The sequence below is a fragment of the Rhinoderma darwinii genome (assembly GCF_050947455.1).
Source record: "Rhinoderma darwinii isolate aRhiDar2 chromosome 11 unlocalized genomic scaffold, aRhiDar2.hap1 SUPER_11_unloc_16, whole genome shotgun sequence".
NCBI lineage: Eukaryota > Metazoa > Chordata > Amphibia > Anura > Rhinodermatidae > Rhinoderma > Rhinoderma darwinii.
The window spans coordinates 1144689-1168718 of record NW_027461847.1 but is presented as its reverse complement, the minus strand read 5'-3'; the positions used below and the strand labels follow the sequence as shown (position 1 = coordinate 1168718).

At 44.0% G+C, this 24030-nt stretch overlaps 1 long non-coding RNA gene across 2 annotated transcripts; it reads left to right on the top strand.

Annotated features, from left to right (window-relative positions):
* Positions 1-1310: 1310 nt before the first annotated feature.
* Positions 1311-15178, top strand: LOC142698010 (uncharacterized). Of its 2 annotated transcripts, XR_012865641.1 has the most exons (5): positions 1311-1681; positions 10607-10922; positions 11062-11264; positions 12330-12424; positions 14675-15178. It is a non-coding gene; the product is annotated as an uncharacterized LOC142698010 (long non-coding RNA). The 2 variants fall into 2 exon arrangements; XR_012865640.1 differs by lacking the exon at positions 1311-1681 and having other exon boundaries at positions 10258-10922.
* Positions 15179-24030: the final 8852 nt, after the last annotated feature.

Here is a 24030-nt window from a genome sequence, read left to right as displayed (position 1 = left end):
TGGTCTGTCGGAGTTAGCTCCGCCCCCTGTCCTTTATTACCTGCCCTGTTCTCTCCCTCAGTGCTTGTAATTCTTTTGGATTCCTGGCCCCACTGCTGCTTGCTCCAGCCTGCTTCTGCCGTGCTTCTGCCTTGCTGCAGTTCCGCTTGACCTGCTTTGCTTTGCCCCTGGCTTGCTTCTGTCTCCTGTGCAGCTCCAGTTACAGGGAAAAACATGGTGTAAAAGAAAGAAAAAAAATATTAAAAGTTCCAAAAAGGTCTTTTTGGACCTTTGAGGGACAGACCATAGTAATAAAAAAAAAAGTAAAGTGCAAAAAATTAATCCGATTAAAAAACGGTCAGGGAAAAAACCGGATGCAAATCGGGCGGTAAAAACGGCAACACGGCCCGGAACGGATGCAAACTGGCCGGGAAAATCGGCCGATTTTCCCGGCCGACACTCGGACCCTGTCGTGTGAATGAGGCCTAAGGCGGGATTCACACGACCGGGTCGCGCCCAAGCCCGGGTGCCGGCCGGTAAAATCGGCCATTCTGCCCGGCCGGTTTGCATAAAGTTTTGCATCCGTGCCGGGCCGGGCAGATCTGGACAGTGACATCAGCGGCAACTCCTGAAGGGGAATCCCCATGTGTTCGGGGATTCCGCTTCAGGAGTTTCCCCTGATGTCACTGCCCAGATATGGACAGAGACATCAAGCGCTCTGTCCAGGTGCGGAATCCCCGAAAACACGGGGATTCCGCTCCTTCAAGGAGCTAAAGTGCGGCTAGCACATAGCAGAGCGGGGAGATACCTCCCCCCCTCCCTGCTCTGCTATAGTGGCGTCGCTGCAGTAGTAGCAGCCGCAGCAGCTGCTAGCGGCGCCATCGAAGGTGTCGCCGGGCCAGGGCGCTTTTAAAACAAGCAGGGGAAGGGAGCCAGCGCAGCGCTCCCTTCCACCTGCTGTACACCCCGGCCCTGCAACACAGTGTACAGCGATGCCATTCGTCAGAATGGCATCAACTCCTCCTCCTCACATGCACTCTGCGCTGTGAGGAGGAAGAGATGGAGCGCAAGCGCCGGAAAACCCGGCCATCACTCGGGACACATCCCGGTGATGGCCGGGTATTACCCGGCCCCATAGACTTCTATGGGAGCCGGGCGGCCGGGTACCCGGCCGAAGATAGAGCATGTCCTATTTTTTGACGGCCGGTTTCCCCGGACGTCAAAAAATCGGTCGTGTGAATAGCCCCATTAGGGGTCTATTATTCCTAATGCAGCCGGGTGCCGGCCGATTTATGAACGGCCGGCACCCGGCCGGGAAACCCTGCCGTGGGAATGAGGCCTAACGCAGCATGTGATTACGATTTTTATAAATATTATTCACTTGTATTAAATAGATTTCTACTACATGTAAACATAAAGGTTTTCTATATTTTCTTTGCTATCTTTTCTCTACCCCACATGGCCACTCTATGGTGATGCAGGTGGGGGCGCTATTTCACTGTTTACCTCCGGCAGCAGAAGGGCGAGGTGCAGCCCTGCCACACAACAACAATCCTGGTTCCGCAGTAGAATTTTCTGTTTTTTTGGTGTAAACTTTTTGCATAGATTTTCATTGTAGGATCTGTAGAAAGCGGCGCTGCCAGGAGATCGGAGACTTGATGAGATGGACGCATGCAGCTCCCGTCAGGAACATACTGGTTAGGTGAGTAGTCCCACCTCATAATATCCATGAAAAATGGAACTAAATAGGTATTGGACAAATATCAAACCATCACTGCCAGGCAAAAAACTTTAAAACCTCATTTTTAATAAATATTAACTGTAAAAAAAATAATCAAATACCAATTTAATTTTACTACAAAACACATGGCACCTGGATCAGTGGTACAAGCATCTTTGGGGTACTCCAGCGGGTAAAGTTCATAGAACAGGGTATAATACTAGTAATACCAGTTCAGTATCCGGGCATAATAAACAATGAGTAGTCCCACCTCCCCTTTCTCATCCATATTAGGCTCTGTTCACATCTGCGTTGGGGTCCCGTTCTGACGTTCCGTCGGAGGTTTCCGTCAGAACGGGACCCTGAGCAGACACCGATGAAAACCAGGGGATTCCGTTTCCATCACCATCGATTTCAATGGTGACGGAGCCGATGCCCGTGGTTTCCGTTTGTCTCTTTTGTGCTCCGGACCCGTAGTTTTGCCGGAAGCAATAGCGTAGTCGACTACTGAAATCAATGGTGATGGAAACGGAAACCCCTGGTTTCCGTCGGTGTCAGTTTGTGTCTGCTCAGGGTCCTGTTCTGACGGAAACTTCTGACGGGAACGTCAGAACGGGACCCCAATGCAGATGTGAACAGAGCCTTAGGGCATGACCAGACGTGGCGGAATTGCTCTGAAATTCCTCTGCGGATAGTCCGCAGCAGAAATCCGCAGCGTACACGTTTCTCCATTGCTTTCCACAGCTTTTTAGTTGGGTTCGTTTAGACGTTGCGGACAATTCCGCTGCGGAGCATAGGCTGCGGTGCGGAATTTGGTGTCCGCAGCATACACTGGCTGTTGTGGACGTGTAGCGGACTTGTTGCAGACTCATTGCGGAATTTCTCCATTGACTTCAATGGAGAGTGAAAATTCCGCAATGAAGTCCGCAGATGTTATGTGTGCTGCGGAGCGTACTGGTTTTACTAACATGATAGTTCTTCATTCTGGCTGGACCTATATATCTCTAGGTCTACAGCCAGACTGAGGAAGTCAATGGGGCTCCCGTAATTACGGGTGACTACGTGTGTGCACCCGTAATTACGGGAGCGTTGCTAGGAGACGTCTGTAAATAGTCACTGTCCAGGGTGCTGAAAGAGTTAAGCGATCGGCAGTAACTGTTTCAGCACCCTGGACAGTGACATCCGATCACAATATACATCAACCTGTAAGAAAAATAGAAGTTCATACTTACCCATAACTCCCTGCTTCTTCCTCCAGTCCGGCTTCCCAGGATGACGTTTCAGTCTACGTGACGGCTGCAGCCAATCACAGGCCAAGCACAGGCTGCAGCGGTCACATGGACTGCCGCGTCATCCAGGGAGGTCGGGCTGGATGTCGAAAGAGGAACGCGTCACCAAGACAACGGCCGGTAAGTATGAATTTCTTTTTCTTTTACTAGGGAAAGTGCTGTCCCTTCTCTGTATCCTGCACTGATAGAGAGAAGGGAAGCCCTTTCCCCCTCAATACGCAACGGCCAGTCCGCATCAATTTAATGCCCATTTTAGGCAAAGCCGCGACAGAATCTGCAACGCAGTTTATGTGCGCCATTGATGCGGACAGTGTGTGCAGAACTCCGCCACGTCTGGTCATGCCCTTAGACTGTCACACAGAAACCTCTGCATGTTCTTTATATCCACAATTTCTAGTTATAATCCCTCCTCATCGGGCTGCAGCGGCCAAACCGCAGGAGAAGTGGGGGGTGTGAACATCATCTTAGGCAGCCTTGGCTGGAATTACAGCTGGGATTGGATAGAGTAGGTCACATGTGGACACGAAGTCCCTGTTTACACACCATGTTTTTTGCAGGTGGAAAAATCTGCCTCAAAATTCCTTCTGCCGCTTTTTTGACGCCTTTTTCGACCACGGCCATTGAGCACCGCATGCAAAAATGCTGCGAAAACCGTTTTCTTTGCCTCCCATTGATGTCAATGGGAGGTCAGAGACGGAAACGCTTGAAGAAAGGGCTTGACGCTGCTTTTTCCTGTGAGTGTTTTTTTCTCGTGGGAAAAACGCCTCTGCATCCCATTGAAATCAATAAGATTTGTTTTCGGACGTTTTTTGATGCGGTTTTCGTTGCGGTTTCCACGTCAAAAACGCTCCAAAAAACTCTGTGTGAACTAGGCCTAATATTTCTCCATATATTACATGTGGATTTTGCAGCATATTTGGCTGTGCATCCTTTGCATTACATCTACTGCAGATTGTTACTGCTGCAAGTTTATGCCGTTTTCTATAACCCTATTCACATTCATACTTCATGTGTCAATTTGACCATGGAAATCTGCAATAAATATGTAACATGTGAACATAGACTTAGGGGCTACACGTGATGTTTCAGGCTACATTTACACACTGCAACCAGGTTACATCACACTTGTCTTCTCTCCCAGATTGTCCTGGAGACTTCCAAACTAGGGAAGATCTTACATGATGTAGCTGCATAAAGGAAGGCACTCTGCTGGGACTATTTGTGAGGGGGAACTCTGCTTGTAGAGGTTATTGGGGGCACTCTGCTGGGACTATTTGTGAGGGGGAACTCTGCTTGTAGAGGTTATTGGGGGCAGTCTGCTGGGACTATTTGTGAGGGGGAACTCTGCTTGTAGAGGTTATTGGGGGCAGTCTGCTGGGACTATTTGTGAGGGGGAACTCTGCTTGTAGAGGTTATTGGGGGCAGTCTGCTGGGACTATTTGTGAGGGGGAACTCTGCTTGTAGTGGTTATTGGGGGCAGTCTGCTGGGACTATTTCTGAGGGGGAACTCTGCTTGTAGAGGTTATTGGGGGCAGTCTGCTGGGACTATTTGTGAGGGGGAACTCTGCTTGTAGTGGTTATTGGGGGCAGTCTGCTGGGACTATTTGTGAGGGGGAACTCTGCTTGTAGTGGTTATTGGGGGCAGTCTGCTGGGACTATTTGTGAGGGGGAACTCTGCTTGTAGAGGTTATTGGGGGCCGTCTGCTGGGACTATTTGTGAGGGGGAACTCTGCTTGTAGAGGTTATTGGGGGCACTCTGCTGGGACTATTTGTGAGGGGGAACTCTGCTTGTAGAGGTTATTGGGGGCACTCTGCTGGGACTATTTGTGAGGGGGAACTCTGCTTGTAGTGGTTATTGGGGGCCGTCTGCTGGGACTATTTGTGAGTGGGAACTCTGCTTGTAGAGGTTATTGGGGGCAGTCTGCTGGGACTATTTGTGAGGGGGAACTCTGCTTGTAGAGGTTATTGGGGGCACTCTGCTGGGACTATTTGTGAGGGGGAACTCTGCTTGTAGTGGTTATTGGGGGCCGTCTGCTGGCACTAATTATTGGAGGCACTTTGCTGGCAATATGGGTTATTGAGGGGTCTCTGCTGGTAGTGTTGTTTATGAGGGGGCAGTATACTGGCCCTGTTTAACCCCTTCCCGACATTTGCCGTAAATGTACGTCATGGAAAGCATTGACTTCCCGCATCTTGCCGTACATGTACGCCGAATGTTTGGGACGGCTCAGAAGCTGAGCCGGTGCCATCATCACCGGATCTCAGCTGTATCTTACAGCTGACATCCGGCTGTAACGGCGGGGACCGAAATTAGCTTCGATCCCCGCCATTAACCCCTTAAGTGCAGCGCTCAAACGCGATCGCTGCACTTAAGGTGTTTGCAGCTCATCGGAACCCCAGTAATGAAATTGCCGGGGTTCCGGTGGCTGCAATGGCAACCGGAGGCCTAATACTGGCCTCCCGGTTTGCCTAGCACCGAAGCCGGTCAAGATCCGCCCGGCGGCGGAGCCTGATCGGCTTCCGTAGCTGCCGGCAAGATGGCGCCGGGTCAGGAGCTGATCCGGCGTCATCAGCGGTGGAAGTCAGCTGTACTGTACAGCTGACATCCACCTGTAACGGCAGGAACCGGAGCTAGCTCCGATTCCTGCCATTAACCCCTTCGATGCAGCAATCGAAAGCAATTGCTGCATCGTAGCGGTTACTAGCAGATCGCCAGCCCTGACAGGCAATCAGGACTGGCGACTGCTGTTATGGCAACAGGAGACACAATGGTCTCCTGCTCTGCCATTACGGAAGCCGATTTAGGCCCCGCCGGGAGGCGAAGCCTAATCGGCTTGCTGTCAGTGAATGACTGACAGATCTAATACATTGCACTACATAGGTAGTGCAATGTATTAGAAAAAAAAAAATCTGACCGTTGGACCTTCAAGTCCCCTAGTGGGACTTGAGAAAAAGTGTAAAAAAAGTGTAAAAAAGTGTAAAAAAGTGTAAAAAAAAGTGCAAAAAATAAAAGTTTGAAAACAATAAAAGTTTCAAGTAATCAAATAAAACACAATCGCCCTTTTACTCTTATCAAGTCCTTTATTATTGAAAAAAAATAATAAACCATATGTATTTGGTATCACCGCGACCGTAACGACCTGAGGTATCAAAATATTATATTATTTATTGCACGCGGTGAACAGCGTAAAAAAAACCGTAAAAAACGTTACCAGAGTTTCTGTTTTTTAGTCACTTTGCCCTACAAATATTGGAATAAAAAGTGATCAAAAAGTCGCACGTATCAAAAAATGGTACCTATAAAAACTATAGCTCGTCTCGCAAAAAACAAGCCCTCATACAGCTCCGTCGACAAAAAAAGTAAAAAGTTATGGTTCTCACAACTTGGCGACAGAAAAAATACAATATTTTTACAAAAGTAATTTTATTGTGCAAAAAGTTGTAAAACATAAAAAAGTTCTATAAATGAGGTATCGCCGGAATCGTACGGACCCGCAGAATAAAGGTAACATGTAATTTATAACGCATGGTGAACACTGTATAAAAAAAAGCTATGCCAGAATTGCGTTTTTTTGTTTACCTGGCCTCCCAAAAAATAGGATAAAAGGTGATCAAAAAGTCACATGTACCCCAAAATGGTACCAATAATCGCTACAGCTCGTCCCGCAACAAAACAGCCCTCATACCGCTACGTCTATGAAAAATAAAATGAGTTATGGCTCCAATAAGTCAGGAAATAAAAAAATATGCAGTTGTGCCCGAGGGGAACATTTCTTCTGTTTGAAGAGGCGATTTATCAAGGACCTAAAATTAGGGAACCAGGAAAGGGAGGGCCCAAACATATCTGCTGGAAGCGAGGGTGCCCGTATTATACCAGGACAACACTTCACAGCAAAATTCCCCAAACTACAAAGGCGCGGAGTGTGGACCAAAAGGGGGATAATAAAGGACGCCATATATCAGTGCGACACCGGCCTGTGTAGAAAGGATTGCTTCACAGCGTAACACACATCTATGGATCATTTTATTGTTTTTTTTTACCCCATTATTATACCACCTGACTATGTCCCTGATGTACTCTGTTCAACTCACATATGCCCTACATTATAAACGGAAACACCAGTGAGACTCCAAACAAAAATATTACCAAGCAAATTCTGCGCTCCAAAAGCCAAATGGCATTTCCTCCCATCTGAACCCTACAGTGTGCCCAAACAGCAGTTTCCTTCCACATATATGGCACCGTCATACCCGGGAGAACCCTTTTAGCAATTTTTGGGGTGTGTGTCTCCAGTGGCATAAGCTTGGCACGACATATTTGCCACTGAATGGCATATCTAGGGAAAAATATAAATTTTTAATTTGCACCATCCACAGCGCATTCATTTATGGAAAAGACACGTGGGGTGAAAATGCTCACTACACCCCTTAATAAATGCCTTGAGGGGTGCAGTTTCCATAGTGGGGGTCACTTCTCAGGGGTTTATTTTTATTATTTCACATCTGAGCCTCTGCAGTTGTGAACCAATACTTTGTAAATCGCCATATTAGGCCTCAATTTTAAATGGTACGCTTTCACTCCTGAGCCTGGTCGACTGTCCAGGCAAGAGATTAGGGCCACATGTAGGATGTTTCTAAAACCAGGAAACCCAGCATAATAATTAGCGGGCTGTCTTGTTATGGTGGCACAAGCCGGGCACCACATATTGTCCACATATCTGTGGAAAACATCCCATTTTCACTCTGCAACATAGAGTTCATACTAATTTCTACAAAACACCTGCAGGGTTAAAATGCTCACTACACCCCTAGGTAAATGCATTGAGGGGTGTAGTTTCCAAAATTGGGTCACTTCTGGGGGGTTTCCACTGTTTTGGGCCCACAGGCGCCCAAAAACCAATCCAGCAACATCTGCACTCCAAATGGCGGTCCTTCCCTTCTGAGCCCTGCCGTTTGCACAAACAGCAGTTTATGACCACATATGGGGTATTGCCGTACTCGGTAGAAATTGCTTTACAAATGTTGGGTTCTTTTTTTTCCTTTATTTGTTGCAAAAATGAAAAAATGTGCGCTAAAGCTACGTCTTATTGAAGAAAAAGGATTGTTTTTATTTTCACTGCCCAATTCTAATCAATTCTATGAAACATCTGTGGGGTCAAAATCCTCACTACGCCCCTAGATGAATTCCTCAAGAGGTGTAGTTTCCTAAATGGAGTCACTTTTTGGGCGTTTTCATTGTTTTTTCCCCTCAGGGGCTTTGCAAATGTGACATGGCCGCCGCAAACCATTCCTGCTAAATGTGATCTCCAAAAGCCAAATAGCGCTCTTTCCCTTCTAAGCCACGCCGTGTCTCCAAACAGCTGTTTATTACCACATGTGGGGTATTGTTTTACTCGGGAGAAATTGCTTTACAAATTTTGTGGTGCTTTTTCTCCTTCAGTCCTTGTGGAAATGAGTAAAAATAAGCTAAACCTACATTTTCTTTGAAAAAATGTAGATTTTTATTTTCAGGGCCTACTTCCAATAATTTCTGCAAAAAACCTGTGGGGTCAAATCGCTTACTATACCCCTAGATAATTTCCTCAATGGGTGTAGTCTCCAAAATGGGGTCACTTGTGGGGGGTTTCCACTGTTTTATCCCCTCAGGGGCTTTGTAAATGTGACATGGCCTCCGCAAACCATTCCTGCTAAACTTGAGCTCCAAAAGCCAAATAGCGCTCTTTCCCTTCTCAGCCCTGCCGTGTGTCCAAACAACCGTTTATTACCACATGTGGGGTATTGTTTTACTCGGGAGAGATTGGTTTACAAATTTTACGGTGCTTTTTCTCCTTCAGTCCTTGTGGAAATGAGAAAAAATTAGCTAAACCTACATTTTCTTTGAAAAAATTTAGATTGTCATTTTCAGGGCCTATTTCCAATTATTTATGCAAAAAACCTGTTGGGTCAAAACGCTCACTATACCCCTAGGTAATTTCCTCAATGGGTGTAGTTTCCAAAATGGGGTCACTTGTGGGGGGTTTCCACTGTTTTGTCCCCTCAGGGGCTTTGTAAATGTGACATGGCCTCCGCAAACCATTCCTGCTAAACTTGAGCTCCAAAAGCCAAATAGCGCTCTTTCCCTTCTCAGCCCTGCCGTGTCTCCAAACAACCGTTTATTACCACATGTGGGGTATTGTTTTACTCGGGAGAAATTGCTTTACAAATTTTTCTCCTTTAGTTCTTGTGGAAATGAGAAAAAAAATCGCTAAACCTACATTTTCTTTGAAGAAATGTTGATTTTAATTTTCACGGTCTACTTCCAATAATTTCTGTAAAAAAACTGTGCGGTCAAAATGCTCACTACACCCCTAGATAATTTCCTTGGGGTTTGTAGTTTCCCAGATGGGGTCACTTTTGGGGGATTTTGACTGTTTTGGCACTGCAAGAGCCCTTCAAACCTGACATGGTGCCTAAAATTTATTCTAACAAAAATAAGGCCCCAAAATCCACTAGGTATTCCTTTGCTTCTGAGGCCGGTGTTTCAGTCCAGTAGCAAACTAGGGCCACATGTGGGATATTTCCTAAAACTGCAGAAACTGGGCAACAAATATTGAGTTGCATTTCTCTGGTAAAACCTTCTGTGTTATAAAAAAAATTGTACTAAAAATTTATTTCTGCAAAAAAATATGAAATTTGTAAATTTCACCTCTACTTTGCTTTAATTCCTGTGACATGTGTAAAGGGTTAAGACATTTTCTAAATGCTGTTTTGAATACTTTGAGGGGTGAAGTTTTTAAAATGGGGTTACTTTTTGGGGGTTTCTAATATATAAGGCCCTCAAAACCACTTCACAAGTGAACTGGCCCCTGTAAAAATGGCCTTTTGAAATTTTCTTGAAAATGTGAGAAATTGCTGCTAAAGTTCTAAGCCTTGTAACGTCCTAGAAAAAGAAAAGGATGTTCAAAAAATGTTTCCAATCTAAAGTAGACATATGGGGGATGTTAATTAGCAACAATTTTGTGTGGTATAACTGCCTGTCTTACAAGCAGATACATTTAAATTGGGAAAAATGCTAATTTTTGCAATTTTTCGCTAAATTTTGGTGTTTTTCACAATTAAATACTGAACATATCGAGCAAATTTTGCCAGTAACTTAAAGTCCAATGTGTCACGAGAAAACAATCTCAGAATCGCTTGGATAGCTAAAACCATTCCGACGTTATTACCACATAAAGTGAAACATGTCAGATTTGAAAAATGAGGCCCTGTCAGGAAGGTCAAAAGTGGCTAAAGAGGGAAGGGGTTAAGGGACAATACTCTGCTGGCACTGTATGGGGGCACTCTGCTTACTCTAATGATGGGGTCGCTCGCTGATAACTGAGGCTTCTTAGCTGTCCTTATGGGTGGCATTTACATAGGAAAGAAATTCTCAAACCACATCTCAAATCTCCCTGTAGTTGATTCTAAAAACAGACAAGTACGGCTCAGAAAAACGGCTGCAAACAAATAACCATTGATGTGAATGGAAATGAACAAAATGTTGTTCGCTTTCTGCGATTATTATTGACATGTTTTATAAGACATGTTACATCTCGTGTTATACACAGCAGGAGGTAACAGCACACGTCTTATCACACAGGAAGAGGAAATACATCAGAGAGGGAAACGGGAAGAGGAAGAGCAGCCATGTCATACAGGAAATACAGGAAGTGACATCATCACAGGAGGTAACAGCACACGTCTTATCACACAGGAAGAGGAAATACATCAGAAAGGGAAACAGGAAGAGGAAGAGCAGCCATGTCATACAGGAAATACAGGGAAGTGACATCATCACAGGAGGCAACAGCACACGTCTTATCACACAGGAAGAGGAAATACATCAGAAAGGAAACAGGAAGAGGAAGAGCAGCCATGTCATACAGGAAATACAGGAAGTGACATCATCACAGGAGGTAACGTATATCCAGTGTGCGGGGACCCCAGAAATATGATGAGACTGACGTATCAGGGCTGATACATAGTAATGTTATGTTCCTGTTATGTTATTATATATCATTACGTGTGTGTTTAGGCTGTGCTTATATATGTTAGTAGGTCGGACCAGAAGAATCGCGTGTTCTGTATACAAGCTCCAGATAAGAAGAACATGGATCAGCACAACAACACCAGCGCTCCTGGGACTGCGCTCCAACCACACAGCATTTCATCCGGAGGATCGACTGTTCCGTAGTCCAAAACGTGGCTTCTCGGGTTCTATTCCTACAATGGAGGAAAAAGTCAATGACATATTTTCAGTAATTATTGTTACAAAATCTCCATTAAGGAAATCTCATGTATGGAATATTTTTTTGTATCACCTTAACTTCTGGTTACACCTGAAATGCCCTATAAGGGTATTTAGATATCATAGAGGGGGGTATCACGCTGGAGACCCTCTCTATGACCCAAATGGAAGCTCTGCGCCACCTCTGTCCAGAGGCTGTGTGTGGTATTGCAGCTTTTCTGTATTGAAATGTATAGGGCTAAGCTGTCCACACACCGCACATCACCTGTGGACAGGTGTGGCTCTGTTTTTGGAAGACAGCAGCTCTATTTTTCTAATTATGTACAACCCCTTTAATGAAATAATCTCTTTAGAGGGTTTTCTCCATCTCAGACGTTTATGTGATATCCACCTATGCGCATGCACGCAGATCTCTCCGTTCTGTACTATGGGAGTTACGCAAATAGTTCAACAGCGCTCAGCTGTTTCCGAAACTTCCATAGAACAGAATAGAGAGAGGGACGTGCGAGGCCTTTCCCAAGTCATTCTCCACCTGGAATCAGCAGCCATTAGACGGGACAGGGATCTGGGAACAAAGCAGGACAGGGTCAGGGAGAGACCTCCGTTTTCCACATCGGTGTGAGTCCCAGAGAAATAGTAAGATGGGAGTACCCCTTTAAATAAAACTTCTTGGTGATGATCCATTTTCTTAAGGTGTTTAATTAAACTATGGACAGTGAGGGCGAAGAACCGGCACCCAAAATATCTATACTGGAGTGACATGCCTGTTACTAACGCTGTATACAAGCTCCCCACGTATAACAGACAGGGCCCTCACTGAGACTTTGTAGGGGCTCCTAGAGACAAATATATATTGATGTACAGACATTTTCCCCCCCGTTATTGTGCAGCGAGACCTCCCCACATATAACAGGCAGGGCCCTCACTGACCCCCTGGACAGACACATAGGCCTGAATATATTTATAGCTTTATATTTTCCATTATTCACCTGCAGGAAATGTTATTATTAGAAATGGGGAGAAATACTTGGAATTGTGTTTTTTAGTTTCTGATGTTATTTTTGTTACTTCTCAGGTATAAGGAGAAAAGTATCCGGCACAGACAAGATGAGACGTGGATGAAGATGTGCGGAGGACTGTACCCCACCGGGAAAGAGCGGGCTGTCACTGGTATTACCATGGGGCAGATTTACTAAGGCCTCATGCACACGACCGTAGTGAGGTGCATTGACTGTGACTTACGGCTCGTACGTCCGCGGAGTGTCACCCACGGCCGCCCTCAAATCGCGGGCCGTGCATATGACCGCGTGCATTATTTTCTATGAGCCTGTACCGGAAAACACGACCGTAATAAGACATGTCCGTTGTATTTGCGGTCCAGGTTCCTGGGCAATGCACGGACCGTGGAAACCAAGGTCGTGTGCATGGGCCCATTGAAATGAATGGGGCCGCAATTCACCTTCAGATTTGCGGGTGAATTGCGGCCGCAAAAATAAGTTAGTGTGCATGGGGCCTAAAACTATCTGAGTTTTACACAGTGTAAACTGATACAAGGAAGTCAGAAACTGCGCCAAATTGATCACAGTGGTGCACGATGTATGATAGATTTTACTAGACATGTTAGACACTTTTCTCTTCCTTATACCACCTCTTGGTTGGCTTATTTTAAGACACGCCCTTTATTCTAGGCCACGCCCCTTGTCAAGCACGCCACAAAATGTGTCTAAAACAATTAATAAATATGGCGCACAACATGTACGCCATAATTCTGGCTCAATTTGAATAGTAAATCTGCCCTACTATGAATGGAATATAAATTTGGGGTTAGTATTCAGGGCATATTCCCTATTTAAAGAATTGATAAGAGTCGGGAATCCTTCAGCTTAGTCCATTCTCTCTACTATCAGTCAGTACAGGGAGTAGTAGTACATAGAAAACATTACATTGTCACCATGTCAGCTTTATTCTGCCTGCACTGACAGCACAAAGTCTTCATGGTGACTGCAGGACTGGAAGTCAAGGACCACCTCTATGATGTCCGCGGGACCTAATAGGGATATGGCGCTTTTTCCATTTAAGAATTCGTCAATGAGCTGATAATCCCGGTGCCAATTCTGGCTGCAAGTAATATATAAAGGGGCACACCTACCTCAAGTACTGGCACAGTATAAGGTCATCAGGGTGACTGCAGGACTGGAATTAACGCTCTTTTATGAAAAGGGTGTGTTGCAATGTTCGGCACATGGCAGCTTTGTGTATATAGTAGTATATAGACCCTACTGCACTGATTCTTCATACTATACCCTAATATAGCATAGTTGACAATATTTGGCATTTCTTTCTAGGGACACTTTGGTTTCAGATGGATTGAGACAGGACTTGACAGGGCGTACCTTTGACAGAACGTGGTTCATTGGGCATGGCTTGTCATGGGGCAGGGTTAGTGAGAATACGCTTTGTGTACCAGATATTCCCTGTATTCTGTCCTCACTATAAAAACCTTGCAGTAAGGACAGTATAGAGGGAGGGTATCGCCTGCAGAAGTGATCTAAGTAAGTATGGCACGTGACCACTGTGGCCAGTGATTGACTAGTGCGATCATGTGCCGATACGGGACATCGCTGGTCCAGCCTATGTAAACAGGCCGGCAGGGGATTGTGAACCGCCGGCACTGGAGGCGCAGAGAATTAGAAGGTGGGTATTTGCTAAATGGTGCAATTTTCAGTTTGAATTACAATTTTTATAAAGCCTGGAAAACCCCTTTAATACCAAACCCTAAAATGTATTCAGACCCCGGACAAATCCCCTTTATGTGCTTCCCGCTCCTTCAGCAGCTCTGGGTCCCATTCGGCTCCGGACCCCACCTCTGCTGGCTGAGCCAGGAGCTGTTAGTGATATTGGCCTTTACATATTGGAGTAATCCAATAGATAACAACCAATTTTTTTATAAAATCCTGCGATGTAGTTTGGGTGGGCACTGCGCCTTTGATTGCATGACAAATTTTTCTTGGAGTTCCCCTTTAAAAATTGGTAAGCGGCGGGTAACACAAATACTTCACACGGGGACAGTAAAGTAAAGCCCATTTTATTTTGACTGTGTTTCTGGACCGGACTGGTCCGGGACTAAACTTGACTGGTCCCTTTGTCAGGTTAAGACCAGATAAAGGGACCAGTCGTGCCAGAAACGGGTATTTAAATAAAATTCTACCATCGCTTGGCGCCCTATCTGTCCCCGTTTTTAAACATTTCTGTTAACCGCATCTTAAAGTTGAGCAGATTTACTTGTGAATTTTGTATCTTAGTTGAACATAGAACGCACTATCTACCTACCTGGCAGACAAAGGGTCTTGGTGTGGGTCACGGGGAATATCTTCAAGAGAGCAACTCTTCACTAGGACATTTTATTTATTCTTGTTTCAGAACTGAAGGGAATGTACCGTACAACATCAGCAGGAGGAAGCCCTGGTGTCGAGAACATCAGCCATGGAAAGGGATGTGCCAGATCAAGGTCTCTACGCTAAAGAGGCAGCAGATATGAACCACTAATGTCCATCTAAGAATGCCGGAACGTCATCCGTCCACACCTCCTCCTTCCCATCCCCCACTGTCCAGAAGGGGTTTTTAAGATCCATCCAATTAAAAGACAACTGTCCAGAAGTCTTTGAAAATGAAGCCTTGTCCATGATTCGCAGGGCTGCGGTGAAGTACAATGGTTTTGGGTGTTTAATGGCAAGTCTCTTCAGATGCCCGGCAATGGACTTCCTCCCCTCGTCCTGTTTGGTAGGGTCTCTGCACTCCCTTTCCTATAGAACAGCTGCCCCTACAGATTCCCAAGGCCATCCATATTTTTTTCCTGTCTGGCTGATAGCAACACATGTCAATAAAAACATACCTCAATGTATTTATTGTATTTCTAATAAAAATGGATAGACAAATACATAAAAGTAATTTGTTTTAATTCCAAAGAACTTTCATAAAATCTATATTATACCTGTGTAATCAATTGTGGACATGGTCACTGATTCATTGAAGAATGAGTAGGCTGTGTAACCCATGGAGTAACATCCAAACAAGAAAGACATCTTCCTGCTACAAAAACAGAGGTCATAATCAGGACGAACGTACACCACCATACAACAAAGTCCAGCAAAGAGATCCCCCAGCCTGAGACATACTGTACTCCGTGTCAGAAGAACAAGAAGCTACAAAAAGAGAGACAACTGCATCCAGTCGATGTTCTTATCAACCAAGAGGTTTAAAAGGTGAGAAGACTAGTTTACATTTTTTTTCACGGTATTACCCTAGGGAGCGCTCCTGTTAACATCTTTTTCTCACACTGTATTTTCCTAAGGTACTGTATACATTTCACTCATTAATGCTGACCTAGCCAAGTGAGCACACAACAAAGTAAGCCTGCGCACCCAAATAGAGTACCAACCATCTACACATCATGCCAATAAAGGAGTTTTGCCTTTGCACAGTGCTCCAAGGGGAGCACAATACAACTTCAATACTGCAAATACCTAACCTGAACGTCACATCTGCACCTTCCTCTTCTCTTTTGAAGATGTTAGTGTACAGAGTAGTAGGGGAATTGACCAGACATGATGTGCTGCCTCGTGGATATGTCCTATATGGTCAGCCGCCATTCCGAACGAAGCGCCAACTACTGGATGTACCAGCAACCAGAACGGCACAGAGCCTGATGAAGGTCATGTAATGACCGAAGCGTCGCACTAAGCCTCTGTCATCTACAACCACTTGAAAAAAATCAAGATTTCTTCCTTAAACTTCAGCTTTGTGTGCCAAATACTTATTTTGACTACGATTGGGTTGGGACCCTATTCGTGCACCTACATCGTCCAGTGCGTTCTGAACCACTACTTATCTGACACAGACCATCCTGGAGCTGAATGTCTCTGAGGCTGCTCTTTCAAAGTTGCTAATGTAGCTCATCTGGGCTCCATAGACCCAACCTTTATATATGACTCCTAGAGAAATGGGTTAGTGAAAGAAAAAGGTATAATTCAGATCCTGGAGGCCATTGAGTATGTCAACCTTTGGACCTTGATTGGCACCTACGCCATATTTTCAGAGTAATCCATCAGATGTCTCAAGAAGAACATTTTATGAGGAAAGGACAATGTTGATGAGATTGCAGGTCCGCCTGTTTCTAACTCACATAATTATTACCCAGCATCCAGGTAAATAGTGCATACAAAGTCCAGAAAAATAACCAGGCGACTGTCCAGATAAACATTGGATACCGCGCCCAGAAATGGCGCATTGTGCCCCGATAAATATTTCCTTAAAAGGAATGTCCGGGAAATGAAACTAGTTGCATGGAATGTTTTGAAATGAAAAAAACAGCCATTACTCACCTGTTAAATCCCCTGCGCCCATGATCTGGTGGTCAACCCGATGGGTTGATTGAAGAGACTACCCTACGTGGATCGACACCCGCTACAAAATTCTCACCCAAAAATTAAGATATGGAATAGGTTACCCCTTTGTATGTCAGATCGAATAGCCGTAATTAAAATGATAGTATTACCCCAGTTGATGTATCCACTGATTAACAGTCCCATATGGATAGGAGAAAAGACCTTTAAATGCATAGAAAGCTTAACCCCTTCCCGACATTTGTCGTAAATATACGACATGGAAAGCCAGTGCTTTCCGCAAAATGTCATATACTTACGCCAAATGTTTGGCACCGGCTCGGAAGCTGAGTCGGTGCCATCATCGCCGGATCTCAGCTGTATCTGACAGCTGACATCCAGCTGTAATGGCGGGGACCAAAATTAGCTTCGATCCCCACCATTAACCCCTTCAATGCAGCGTTCAAACCTGATCGCTACATTTAAGCTGTTTGCAGCTCATCGGAACCACAGCAATGAAATTGCCGGGGTTCCGGTGGCTGCAATGGCAACCGGAGGCCTAATACTGGCCTCCCAGTCTGCCTAGCACGGAAGCCGGTCAAGATCCGCCCAGCGGCGGAGCCTGATCGGCTTCCGTAGCCGCCGGCAAGATGGCGCCGACTCAGGAGCTGATCCAGCGTCATCAGCGGTGGAAGTCAGCTGTATATTACAGCTGACATCCACATGAAATGGTAGGATCCGATCCCTGCCAGTAACCCCTTTGATGCAGCAATCGAAAGCGATTTCTGCATCTTAGCGGTTGCTAGCAGATCGCCAGCCCTGACAGCCAATCAGGACTTGCGATTGCTGCTATGGCAACAGGAGACACAATGGCCTCCTGCTAGCCATTACGGAAGCTGATTAGGCTTGCTGTCAGTGAATAACTGACAGATCTAATACATTGCAATGTATTAGAAAAAAACTAAAGCTGACAGTTGGACCGTCAAGTCCCCTAGTGGGACTTGAGAAAAAGTGTATAAAAAAGTGTAAAAAAAAAAGTGAAAAAAATAAAAGTATGAAAACAATAAAAGTTTCAAGTAATAAAATAAAACACAATCGCCCTTTTTCACTTATCAAGTCCTTTTTTATTGAAAAATAATAATAAACCATATGTATTTGGTATCGCCGGGACTGTAACGACCTGAGGTATCAAAATATTACATTATTTATTGCACATGATGAACAACGTAAAAAAAAAACGTAAAAAACTATACCTGAGTTTCTGTTTTTTGGTCACTTTGACCTACATATATTGGAATAAAAAGTGATCAAAAAGTCGCACGTATCCAAAAATGGTACCTATAAAAACTATAGCTCGTCCCGCAAAAAACAAGCCCTCATACAGCTCCGTCGACAAAAAAAGTAAAAAAGTTATGGTTCTCACAACTTGGCAACAGAAAAAATACATTCTTTTTACAAAAGTAATTTTATTGTGCAAAAAGTTGTAAAACATAAAAAAGTGCTAGAAATTAGGTATCGCCGGAATCGTACTGACCCGCAGAATAAAGGTAACATGTAATTTATAATGCTTGGTGAATGCTGTATAAAAAAAACTAAAAAAAAACTATGCCAGAATTGTATTTTTTTGTTTACCTGGCATCCCAAAAAAATAGGATAAGAGGTGATCAAAAAGTTGCATGCACCCCAAAATGGTACCAATAATAACTACAGCTCGTCCAGAAAAAAACCAGCCCTCATACCGCTACGTCTATGAAAAAATAAAATTAGTTATGGCTCCAATAAGTCAGGAAAGAAAAAATATGCAGTTGTGCCCGAGGGGAACATTTCTTCTGTTTCAAGAGGCGATTTACCAAGGACCTAAAATTAGGGAACCAGGAAAGGGAGGGCCCAAACATATCCGCTGGAAGCGAGGGTGCCCGTATTATACCAGGACAACACTTCACAGCAAAATTCCCCAAACTGCAAAGGTCCGGAGTGTGGACCAAAAGGGGGATAAGAAAGGATGCCATATATCAGTGCGGAAAGGATTGCTTCACAGCGTAACACACATCTATGGATCATTTTATTGCTTTTTTACCCCATTATTATGCCACCTGACTATGTCCCTGATGTACTCTGCCCAGCTTACATGTACCCCCACATTATAAATGGAAACACCAGCAATAATCAAACAAATCTACAACCAAGCAAAATCCGCTCTCAAAAAGCCAAATGGCGCTCCCTGCACTCTGAACCCTACAATGTGCCCAAACAGCAGTTTACTTCCACATATATGGCATTGTAATACCCGGGAGAACCCTTTTAACAATTTTTCGGGTGTGTGTCTCCAGTGGCATAAGCTGGGCATGACATATTTGTCACTGAAATGGCATATCTAGGGAAAAATATACATTTTTAATTTGCACCATCCGCAGTGCAATCATTTATGGAAAAGACCTGTGGGGTGAAAATGCTCACTACACCCCTTAATAAATGCCTTGAGGGGTGTAGTTTCCAAATGGGGTCATTTTTCAGGGGTTTCTTTTTATTATTTCACATCTGAGACTCTGCAGTTGTGAACCAATACTTTGTAAATCGACAAATTAGGCCTCAATTTTACATGGTACGCTTTCACTCCTGAGCCTGGTCGAATGTCAGGGCAAAAGATTAGGGCCCCATGTAGGGTGTTTCTAAAACCGGGAAACACTGCATAATAATTAGAGAGCTGTCTTTTTATGGTGGCACAAGCTGGGCACCACATATTGGCATATCTATGGAAAAACTCCCATTTTCACTCTGCAACATCGAGTGCACACTAAATTCTACAAAACACCTGCAGGGTTAAAATGCTTACTACAGGTAAATGCATTGAGGGGTGTAGTTTCCAAAATTGGGTCACTTCCGGGGGGTTTCCGCTGTTTTGGGCCCACAGGCACCCAGAAACCAATCCAGCAACATTTACACTCCAAATGGCGCTCCTTCCCTTCTGAGCCCTGCCGTGTGCCCAAACAGCAGTTTATGACCACATATGGGGTATTGCCATACTCGGGAGAAATTTCTTTACAAATGTTGTGTTCTTTTTTTCCTTTATTTGTTGGGAAAATGAAAAATTTTCGCTAAAGCTACGTCTTATTGAAGAAAAAGGATTGTTTTTATTTTCACTGCCCAATTCTAATAAATTCTATGAAACATCTGTGGGGTAAAAATGCTCACTACACCCCTAGATGAATTCCTCAAGAGGTGTAGTTTCCTAAATGGAGTCACTTTTTGGGCGTTTTCATTGTTTTGTCCCCTCAGGGACTTTGCAAATGTGACATGGCCTCTGCAAACCATTCCTGCTAAATGTGATCTCCAAAAGCCAAATAGCGCTCTTTCCCTTCTAAGCCCTGCAGTGTGTCCAAACAGCCGTTTATTACCACATGTGGGGTATTGTTTTACTCGGGAGAAATTGCCTTACAAATTTTGTGGTGCTTCTTCTCCTTCAGAAACAAGTGCAGGTAAAAAAGTGGATCTTTTCAAAGGCGCTGCTGTGTGGTGAGAATGATGTGAAACGAAGTCCCGAGGTATTATTGATATGTTCAATTTATTGTGAGTGGCTACGCGTTTCGACGATGAACAATCGTCTTCATCAGGCCATGTACATATCAGAAAGGACACAACTTATATAGCATATAGGTTCAAATTAACATAAGTGAAAAAAAAACGCCAAATCTGACGGGGTCAAGGTGCGATTGTGACGTCACTCCCGGCTTTTTTACACACTGTTCCCATCGCAGGGCTATGAATGCGTAATGTATTTTAACAAACAAGCCAAATATTTACTAGTAGACTGAGATACAATTGAAAGAATGAAAAGAAAAAATGAAGAATAAAATAAAAGAAAAAATGAAGAATGTAGCTGGGTTGGAATGAACGAAGCCGGGACGCGGCTTCGTTACCAGGACAACCAAGCGGGGATCAGAGCGAGGGAGGGAATGGATAGATCTATGCTTGCCGTAGGTAAGATATTGGACAAATTAAAAACTGCTTAAAAAACATGTATTATTTAAATACGAGATGCACATAGATACAGTATCAGACATAGATATTCTTTTGTGACAGCACGGATAAAACATTAGATAACTAAATTTAGCGTGGTTCGCAGCTTGGTTCGGTCCCGATTTTGATTGGAATATGTAGCATATTTTAAAACTGGAATGTAATTTAATATGAAGATCTTATTCTTTACAATACCTAATACTATTCTTGCTGAGAAACATCCCATACTTATTCCCTTAGTGACAACTAAACACCTTTCCCACCACTCAGACCTGGATTGCAATTCCACACAATCCGGTCCCTTACCTAGCAAAGGACTAATTACTGAAATACCTCTGAATGCCTTTAGGGCATCTGATTTGGATTATCACCTCTCCAAGTTATTTTCAATACCTGAACCAATGGAAGTCCTGACTATTCCTGACTCCCCCTCCTCCTCACATAACGATTCCATGGAAGATAGCTTGATTTCCTTACTCCAACTATCAGTGCACAGCACCCCCCAGTCCTCCCCTCCTGGCACACATACAAGCCCTCGTAGGAGCTTTTCCACATCTCTACCTATCATAGACAACCCCTCCAATATTGATTTAGCAACATCCTTACTTGACATCACCTATGCAGCAACCTCTTTTTTGGGCCTTCCCTCAGAACTTACCAGACCCCCATTAACCCCCAAAGTTTCCAGCAACGACATTCTCCTACCATATATAATGAGCCCCAAAGCACAAACCATCACCCGTTTTTTTCCGAAAATACAGAAAATCTCCATAAAAAGAAAACTAAATACAGACATAGAGGACGGAGAGGAGGCAGGAAACACAATAAGCCAATGTCCGAGATTGAACCCAAAGAAAAACCGAATAAAACAATAAAAATATTTAATTTGTCATCCTACACGTTAAACACCCATGAGACAAATTTGCTCAACAAAGGACTGTCCTTTTGCCCCACATCTTTATCTAATGATTTTGATTTATTTATGGACCTCAACCGTTTTATTAGAAAGCTTACTCTCATCAGACACTTTGCTTTACAGAAACCCAGTATATCATCCATTACATTAGAGGATCCACAGATACCTCCTCCAAATTTAAAAGCCATCCCAGTTGAAGTTTACTCCAAATCTGAATTTTACCCTATCCATCACCAGGGTCCCCTCATTGAAACTTTTTCAACACTAGTGAGTAATGAATTCAGGACGTTAGAGACTCCCCATCTCTATCAAGATAATCTAACCTCACATGAAAGAAGGGCTATCAAATCCCTGCAAAATAACGAAGACATAGTCATTCGTCCTGCCGACAAAGGGGGAGGAATAGTGATCCAGAACAGAGACAATTATCTCGAGGAAACCATGAGGATTTTAAATGACAACACTTTTTATTGTAAATTAACGTCCAATCCCCTTCCCGCCTAGATATGTAAATATACATCTATGATAGAGAAAGCCTTCCAGGAGGGCCTACTCACGAAAAAAGAAAAAAGTTTTTTACATGTACCATTCCCTAACATACCTTTTATCTATCATCTCCCCAAAATCCACAAAACACTCACAGACCCCCCCGGACGTCCCATCATTTCAGGAATCGGCTCATTAACCAGCAACCTCTCTCACTTTGTAGACCTACACCTTCAACCATTTGTACTTATGTTACCATCTTATCTCAAAGACTCTACTCAACTAATCAGAGATCTATTCAATCTCAAAATTGACGCAACTACATCCAACATACATTTTTTAACAGCTGATGTAACCTCTTTATACAGTAATATCCCACATAATAAAGGCATGCAGGTAACCAAATCATTCCTATCATCTAATGTCTTAATCCCTGATAATCAAGTTTCCTTCCTAACCGATTGCATTGATTTTATTCTTCATCATAACACATTCACTTTTAATAACAGTTTTTATAATCAAATCAGAGGCTGTGCGATGGGTACCAGATTCGCACCAGCCTACGCAAATCTGTACATGGGGGCCTTCGAAGAGGAATACATTTTTGGGGAACATTCTTTTAAAAATAACATTCTTTTATATAGGCGTTACATCGACGACCTGTTCTTCGTGTGGACAGGATCAGAAAACGAAGCTTCTAGTTTTATAAAACTTTTAAACACTAACAGTTACGATATCTCTTTCACGCACACTTTTTCTGAAATCTCAATCGATTACCTGGACCTAACCATCAGCTATGACATCATGACTGAACGTTTTGTCACAAAAACTCACTTTAAATCTGTCGATGTGAACAGCTATATCGACTTCAAAAGTGCCCACTATTGCCCTTGGTTAACCAATGTACCCTTCGGTCAATTTAGAAGAGTACGTAAAAATTGCAGTACCAACGTAAATTTTAAATCAGAGTGCAATATTTTAGAGAGAAGATTTAGAGAAAAGAACTTCCCTCTACAACTTATCAAAGATGCAAGACTAAAAGCCTCACTATTATCTCAGGACTCCTGCCTAATCCCTGTACAGAGAAAACCAGAACCAAATAAATACAACACCAATTTCATCACAACATTTAACCAAGGGAACAAGACAATTAGGTCAATCTTGCACAAATATTGGCACATCATAAAAAGTGACCCTTACCTCAAAGATGCGATACCCGCTCATCCAAGCATCACTTTTCGACGATCGCTAACTCTGAAAAATATTCTGGCCCCCAGCAGAATCCGTAAACCCAAAACAATATCAGCAACGTTTCTTTCCAGACCCAATGGCTCCTACAAATGTGGCCACCCACGATGCCTATGCTGCAATAGTATCAATAACAAAAAATACTCATACACATCAACAGTCACAAAAGAGTCTTTTCCAATCAAGTCATCCCTAAGTTGTAGCAGTACACAGTGGCGGATTATCATTAGGGCGTTTCGGGCGGTCGCCCGGGGCCCAAGGCTGCCAGGGGGCCCAAGGCTCCCAAGGGGCCTATGACCGCCCGAACCCCCTCATGCCCAGTGGCGTCGCTAGCACCGGAGGGAGCCCCGGTGCCAGGACCGCACCTGTCAGGCGAGGGGAGCTTTGCTTCTACTTAGCAGCCGTGGTCTGTGCTGCTTTAGAAGCTCCCCCTCCAGCCCCCCTTCCCTGCTCTAAACAGCTCTCCTCTGCTGCTAGCTGTCGGGACATGGGGGAGGGGAGACTGTCGGCGGGCTCTGTGCTGTGAGCAGGAGAAGAGCTGCAGTGAAGACATAAAAGGTAAGTGCATGTGTGTTTAATGTCCATATTAATGTATGTTTAATGTCCATATTCATGTATGTTTAATGTCCATATTGATGTGTTTACAAGATGTACTTTGTGTATAATGTGCATACTCATGTATAATGTGCCTACTTTGTGTATAATGTGCATACTCGTGTGTACTTTGT